This window comes from Solanum tuberosum, unplaced genomic scaffold (genome assembly GCF_000226075.1).
Source record: "Solanum tuberosum cultivar DM 1-3 516 R44 unplaced genomic scaffold, SolTub_3.0 scf00445, whole genome shotgun sequence".
Classification (NCBI taxonomy): Eukaryota; Viridiplantae; Streptophyta; class Magnoliopsida; order Solanales; family Solanaceae; genus Solanum; species Solanum tuberosum.
Genome location: NW_006239374.1, coordinates 10,297 through 18,645, shown reverse-complemented (window position 1 = coordinate 18,645; position 8,349 = coordinate 10,297). Strand labels below are relative to the sequence as shown.

Genomic DNA, 8,349 nt, shown 5'->3' with positions numbered 1-8,349 from the left:
CCATTATTGATGTATTCAAGGATGCTTTGGTAATTTTCCTATGATGAATTCGTTTTGTTTGTTGTTTAATTTTTTTTAAATAATTGTATAAAATATTATAAATCACAATAATTATTTACTTAAATATTCAAAAGATATAAAAATATGTAAAAGATCTGATTAACTCTTCAAATTTTATCGGTGACACATAAATTGGACAAATGAAATAATATATATTATTTGAAAATTACTTAGAAAGTACAATAATTTACAGTAATTAACAATAGAATATTTTAAAGACAAAAAAAATTGATTGAATCTCTAAATTTTATTAGTACCACATAAATTGAGAAAGAAGAAATAACCTTTATTATTTCAAAATTGCGTAAAAGATATTACAAATCATACAACAATAATTAGCAATTTAGAATGTTAAAAGACATAAAAATTTTTTTACCATAGTTAACAATAATTAAAAATTTAAACTATTTTAAATTAATATTAAAGTTTGATTAACTCTTTAATTTTGTCTTTGTCATATAAGTTGAAACAAAAAATGATACATATTGGGCCCGTGCTAGCACGGGCTCCAATGTCTAGTATATATATACATATATATATAAATAAAGGAGGAACATAGAGAAGGTGATGTGACATCTTTCTATGCCTCCATTCATATTTATTTTTTTCCTCCTTTTTTTAGACTTTTTTTTCTCATTTCTTTCAATTATTTTTTCTTGCAAAATCATCTTAATTCATACTTCTTTAATTGCATGAATTATATTCTTAATTAGTATTAATAATATTCATAACTATCAAATCTTTCATATTTATAACCTCCAATTATTTAATGTACAAGTTTATAACACTATAAAATCACACTAAAATTTTGTTTATTTTAGTCATTGCCTCGGTTGAAGAATTAGTGGGAGCCGGGAGGCATGTTAGTGTAGTTTAAGCTTTAAGGTAATTATCTTTTGCAATTATAATTTCATATATTATTTTTAATTAGCAAGCTTAATTTGTCAAAGTATATTTTCGCTTTCTTCTGAATAAATTATTTGGTTTATTATCCTTAGGATTCTCTTACTGTAACCACAAAAATGAAGTTTCATTTTAGGATTAATAGTTTATTTTTTATTTTCCTTGACTCTTACATATAGGTGTGAAATTAGCCGAACGAAAATTAATGGATTTTGAATTATTCAGGTTAGTTACCTCTATTTTTTTAGGTGATTAAGAAGTAAAGTTTTCATTGTATTAGGTTCTTTTTTTTTACTATTTATGTTTCATAAAAAATGATTATATATGTAGGAGGGCTTATGATTAAATGCAGTTTTCTCCTTATTCTTCATCTTTTGCTTCTTTTGATGGATAAGTTTTTAAAACTTTTTTTTATCATATTTTGCAGATTATAGGAGGAGCATTTTGATTAGATATCCTTATATAATTCGATTTTACAAGATAAAATAATCTGATATGTTTAATGTAATTACAATTCTTTCTTTGTTGAAATCATGCATTTAATATTATTTGTTTGTGCTCTTGAAGATACCAATTATGAATTATTTTTTTAAAAATCATTTCATTTTTCTCTTTGCTCCTCCATGTAAATCTTAGAGAGTTTGATTATACTATATTGATAACACTTTTCAAATTTTTTATTTATTTAGGTAAATTTATCTCTCTCTTTTGTTGATAAGGTTAATTTATTGTGTTTATTGGTTAGAATATTTTTAAAAATAGAAGCAGAAAAGGAGTCAATGGATATGGACATGCTACTTAAGAAAGTATGTACATATACTTCTATAATCTTGTGGATCAATTTTTAATAACTACAATGATAGAATATGAGAATGTAAAGTTAATTAATTTATAATTTTGAAGATACAATTGATTTCTTTTAAAAAAAATTATTAATATGTAAAATTGCCGTTCTCAAAATTTTCATTTTTTGTTATTGTCAGAAGTTGTCAAGTTATTTCAAATTTTTAAGATCATTACTACAAAATGTACTATGTTGGATCTGAACTCTTCAGATTTACTTTTTGAAAAATGCAAAAAGATTAGGTTAGAATAAAAAGAATTTTGTAAAGTTGTTTGTGTCTCTTAAACTTTCTTTACCAAGAGAGTAATTATTATTCCTCCCTGACCTTAATTCATCATTTATTTTCAAGGAATATATTTTAGTGCCGGTATTAAATCTTTCTTTCTTGATTAAAACATGGAATCATGATTTAACACATGACATTGTAGATATTAAAAAAAAAAAATGCAATGATAAGAGGAATTAGTCAAAATAAAAAGTAATTTTTATAATGTTTCATATGATAAGTTAAAAAAATATGATTAGTAAAAAGTGAAGTAGAATGAATTTAATTATTCAAGTAAGAAAACAATTTTTGAAGTGGGTAAATATAAAAAAAGAAAAAGAAATAAATTAATTAATTTTTTCATGACATGATTTTTGCTTCATTTATGAATAATAAGAATTTTGTGAGCCAAATAATTTTAGATTGAAGTAATGAAACTTGTATATTTACACCTTTCAAAAGTTAATTTTTTTTTTTATCTTTTCCAAAATCGTACCACACTTTTAAATATTATTATGTTCATATGTTAAATTTTTAAAATATTATTTTTAAAACTAACTGTATTTATGTTTTTATCAAATTTTTAACTTTTTTTTCTTATAAACCCCTTGAAATATTACTGAAAATTAAAATCACTCCAACAATATATTATAACTCTCCACATTTATTGCTCAATTTAAATGGAAAGGCATCTAAAAATATTATCTCTTTAAATTGCTTTTCTATTTAAATTATTCTTTATATTTATAGGCCTATTAGTTGAGAAACAAAATAGAGTAAATAGTTTGTTGATTTTTCTGGGGAAAAAAAAGTGATCTTTAAAAGTTTATATTTATCTATATAATAATTTCTGGCACTAAAAAAAGTGAAGTATCATCTCTTTAGTTTGATGACTTTTTTTCTCTCTTTCTATTTAACTTATTTTATAAAAATAATTGTGTCAATAACTTTAATCCTAATTGTCTTTTCATTAAATTTTCATTTTTAATGATAATGTTCATTATTTGTGCATTGATGTACAAATATTTCTCCTATTATGTTACAAACAAGTTCAAAGTCACATTCTTAACCTCTTAATTACTATGACTTTTCATTCTCAGGAATTTATTGTATATTAAATGTAGTATTAATCTAAAATGGGAAAAATACTCTTTAATGTTTTTGTGTATAAGCCAAGCAAAACTAGAAGAAATAGAAATTTGTACGTGCCATTTAAAACAAAAATCTTTTTTTTTTTTGCGTCGCTAATTCTCTTTTTTTTTTATGTTTATTTTTAAATTTATTTATTTTCTTACCTTCTTTCGTTTTCCAATTTTAATAATTTTTATTTTTATTTTTCAGTGATCTTGACTTGACAATTATTTACGTTGGTGAATATAAGAAAATTAGAAAGTAATTAATAGTGATGAAGTTAACAAAGAGGAGGAATCAGCAGGTAATAAAAAACTATTTGTGTGAAAATTAAGTAACTGAAATCAGTATACACCTTATAGATGACTTGAAATAACAATTGTCACAAAATATAGGTATATTTAATTGATCTTTTTTCTATTTCTTCTTATTTCCCTCTTTTAAATTTTATTTTATTTAGAAAAATGAAAACATGTAAATTTTATGCAGTATAAATTTTGAGAAAGTATACAAAAAATATAATTAATAAAAGGACTTCCAGAAGAAGAAGAATATAGCGATTACATCTCAAGTTTACATATTATCGAAAAATCATACTAAAAATGTAATTAAAAGAATGGTTACAAAGAAGCAAAAAAAAAAACTAATCACATTTTTACATAAATATAGAGAAATTATATTAAAAAAATAATTAAGAAAAAGGATCTTATTTTTTTAAAAAAAAAAAATAGGAGAAAAAAATCACATCTCAAGTTTACATTCCATAATCTTAACATTACCATCTATTTTTTTTTAGTAAATTTATTTTTAATATTTAACTTTTGTAAGTTCACATATATTGATTTCTTATATAACTTTAATATTTAACAAAAATATTTTTCATAGCTTCTCTTTTATGAAATTGTGTGCTTAATAAAAAACAGTTCCCTTTTATTAAAGGTAGTAACCAATGGTATTAGAATGTAACTTGCAGTTCTTTTCTTAATCACGCTAAGCGCGGCCAAGTACTAGTTCATAGAATAAAGTTCAATCTAATCTCTTTCACACTTAGTGACCTTTCGTTTCTTATCTTTTACTCCATGTCCTTAATTATTTGTCCACTTTTAATTATCTTGTCCACATTATTCTTTTTTTCCACTAGCTAAATAAAGTCATGAGCAAAGAAGCACTATAAATAGACAGTTGTTTCAAAGCAGAAAAATTCATCAAATACACTTTCCAAATACATCATCAGTTCTTGTATTTGCAGCCATGGGATTCTTGAAAATCCTTCTTGTTTTCATCTTTTGTTCTTTCCCATGGCCTACTATTCAGAGTGATCTCGAGACTTATATAGTCCATGTTGAATCCCCTGAAAGCCTAGTTACTACTCAATCATCGTTAACGGAATTAGAGAGCTATTACCTTTCTTTTTTGCCTAAAATTACTACCGCAATTAGCTCGAGTGGAAATGAAGAGGCTGCTAGCATGATCTATTCCTATCACAATGTGATGAAAGGCTTTGCAGCAAGATTAACTGCAGAACAAGTGAAGGAAATGGAGAAAAAACACGGCTTTGTCTCTGCTCAGAAACAGAGGATTTTGTCCTTGGATACTACTCATACTCCAAGTTTTCTTGGTTTGCAGCAGAACATGGGTGTATGGAAAGATTCCAACTATGGGAAAGGCGTGATCATCGGAGTTCTAGACACTGGAATTATTCCTGACCATCCTTCTTTTAGCGACGTTGGGATGCCTCCCCCGCCTGCTAAGTGGAAAGGAGTTTGTGAGTCCAATTTCATCAACAAGTGTAACAACAAGCTCATTGGAGCAAGGTCTTACAAACGTGGCAATGGTTCCCCGATAGATGGTAATGGACATGGTACACACACAGCAAGCACAGCTGCGGGAGCCTTTGTGAAAGGTGCTAATGTATATGGCAATGCTAATGGCACTGCAGTTGGTATTGCTCCTCTTGCCCATATAGCCATATATAAGGTATGTAATTCCAATGGCAAGTGTCCTGACAGTGATATTTGATAAGAGCTTATGCCTTTTGGTGTTTTGATGATCTCCTCACAAGTGCAGGGACCTGGTCCTCTGCAGAGTATGAATACTCGTCCAGCTGTCAAAGTGCGGTACAACTGTAAAAGCTGTCTGCGTCAGAAGCTGCAGAGTACTTCACCAATCAGAAGCAAGGAGGTTGCTTGTACGTTTGGTAATAACTTTTTATGGTATATACTAAACAAAATACAACAATATTACTCATTCATTTTTAAAGGGAGAAATATTTCAAGCTTCAAGAACAGCAAGGGATCTAATCGATTACTTCAAGAGCTTCAAGAACAACAAGGGATCTGATCGATCACTTCAAAAGCTTCTTGTACCAGCTGTTACTTTGTTTGCTTGTAATAGTGCTTACATTGTAGGATTCGTTTTGTGAAAGAAACGTTTCAAATTTGTGTGAATCATTGTAAGAACTAGGTTAAGGGTAACTTAGGGTCTTACTCTAAAGTCTATATTAATCGGTCGGGATTAGTATAGTGGGCGGTGTTGTATCTGCTCTGGCTCATCTAAGTAATAGGATGTATTGCTTAGAGTTGGGATTAGTAGGTTAATCTCGGTTTGTAAACTTTCTTTTACTTTTGCTTGGAGAAGATTAGTGAAAGAAGTTTGAAAAGTCCTGGCAGGCCAGGTCGTGGTTTTACTCCCTTGAGCAAGGAGGTTTCCACGTAAAGTTGTTGTGCAATCTTTACTTTCAGCACTTTGTTTATTTCTGTTATTGTAACTGTGCTGAGGACCTGGTCCCATAGAAAACGTGGACGCATACATTCCAACAATATTTTAGCTGCCATGGATTCAGCTATAGATGATGGAGTAGATATTCTTTCAATCTCCCTTGGTGGATCTCCGAGCCCTTTTTATAATGACAGTACTGCTATCGGGGCGTACAGTGCAACAGAAAGAGGCATTTTTGTTAGTTGCTCAGCAGGCAATGATGGTCCATTAAATGGCTCAGTAGATAACTCTGCCCCGTGGATTCTTACTGTAGGTGCCAGCACACTTGATAGAAAGATAAAAGCTACTGTCAAGCTTGGAAATGGACAGGAATTTGAAGGAGAATCTGCTTATCGTCCACAGATTTCCAACTCAACATTCTTCACTCTATTTGATGCTGCAAAATATGCAAAAGATCAATCGGAAACCCCTTATTGCAAACCAGGGTCACTCAATGACCCTGCTATAAGAGGAAAGATAGTATTATGTCTAGCAGGCGGTGGCGTCCCCAGGGTTAAAGGACAAGTTGTGAAGGATGCTGGAGGTGTTGGCATGATTATCATCAACCGGCGAAGCTCCGGTGTCACTAAATCAGCTGATGCTCATGTTCTTCCAGCAATGGATGTTTCAGCTGCAGATGGAACGAAAATTCGTGCCTATATGAACTCAACATCGAACCCTGTTGCTACAATCACGTTCCAAGGAACGATAAGTTGGGGAATAAAATGCTCCTGCAGTTGCTTCATTTTCTTCTCGCGGACCAAGTAGAGCTAGTCCTGGAATCTTGAAACCTGACATAATCGGTCCTGGTGTTAATATCCTTGCTGCTTGGCCCATCTCTGTGGATGACAACAGAAACACCAAATCCAGATTCAATATTATATCAGGCACCTCAATGTCTTGCCCTCACCTTAGTGGCGTAGCAGCTCTGCTGAAGAGCTCACATCCTGATTGGTCTCCTGCTGTTATTAAGTCTGCAATCATGACAACCGCTGACACGTTAAACCTTGCCAATAGTCCAATACTAGACGAAAGGCTCCTTTCTGCTGACATCTATGCAATCGGTGCAGGACATGTTAATCCATCTAGGGCAAATGATCCAGGACTAGTTTATGATACCCCATTTGAGGACTATGTACCTTATTTCTGTGGTTTGAACTACACCGATCAAGAGGTAGGTAAACTGTTAAAACGCAAGGTGAATTGCTCGGAGGTTGAAAGTATCCCTGAAGCACAATTAAACTATCCTTCATTTTCCATATCCAGACTTGGATCAACTCCTCAGACATACACCAGAACTGTGACCAACGTTGGTGACGCCAAATCATCTTACAGAGTAGAGGTAACTTCACCAAAAGGCGTTGTCGTGAAAGTTAAGACCCTCCAAACTAAAATTTCTCAATGCTGAACCAGAAGTTAACATACCAAGTGACATTTTCCAAGACAACCAACAGCTTAAAGCCTGAGGTTGTTGAGGGGATTCTTGAAGTGGAATTCTAACAGGCACTCTGTGAGAAGTCCAATTGCAGTTGTGTTTGCATTGGCTACATAAGTGCAGAAAGTTTATGCTGTTTGTTTACACAATAAACTTTATGTTACTTTTTCATTATTAAATGTATTGTTTCAATAAACTTTATGTGATTGAAGAATGCAAAAGCATATCCTATTTGATATTATTGACCATGCCCTGCTCAATTTTTCTTCTTGATTTCATTTTTTTTCAACAAATAAAGTGACTTCTCGAGATAATAAGTGACCCCATAAGAATCTCAGTTCATACTTAAATTTGGGAAATTTGTTGTCACCTACATAATAACGCATCCTTTGATCCAGAATCTAGTCAGTGACTTCAAAAATAAAGTCTTAGTCTTTGGTGACTTCAAAAAGTAATTGTGACGCTAATGCTAAACTTATTAATAAGACAAGAAAAATAATAGACATTTCCTATGAATTTCCTCGAAAAAATGTTACGTTGTAATTAATTCGAACGAACTTCTTATATTTTTTAACATATAGTGGCCAATTGAGAAATCTATAGCCAACTATACATGCCAAAAGACCAAGTCCAAATTCTACAATTGAAGGGGACCAATGTATATCATTCATGGTACATGTTTGTCTTGCAAAGAAATTAAATTAACCAACTTTAGTTTTGTTATAATTTTCACAAAAAAACAAGAATTATGGAAAGCATTGTTGCTATTTGTGTGTTGCCAATTATGTATTGGTGGCATTATTATAACCACTCTGAGGTACGTGCGTTGCACGTGTGTCCCATGCAGGGGCGGACCTATGTGTAAGGGAGGGGGTGCCACGGCACCCAGTGAACTCGATTGAAGCTTCGTATGTATATGTGTATATATATGATATTTACGATATATATTAAATT

At 30.8% G+C, this 8,349-nt stretch overlaps 1 pseudogene; it reads left to right on the top strand.

The window, feature by feature from the left end:
- The first annotated feature begins 4,395 nt into the window (after positions 1-4,395).
- LOC102582837 (subtilisin-like protease SBT1.2) lies at positions 4,396-7,636 on the top strand (annotated as a pseudogene).
- Positions 7,637-8,349: the final 713 nt, after the last annotated feature.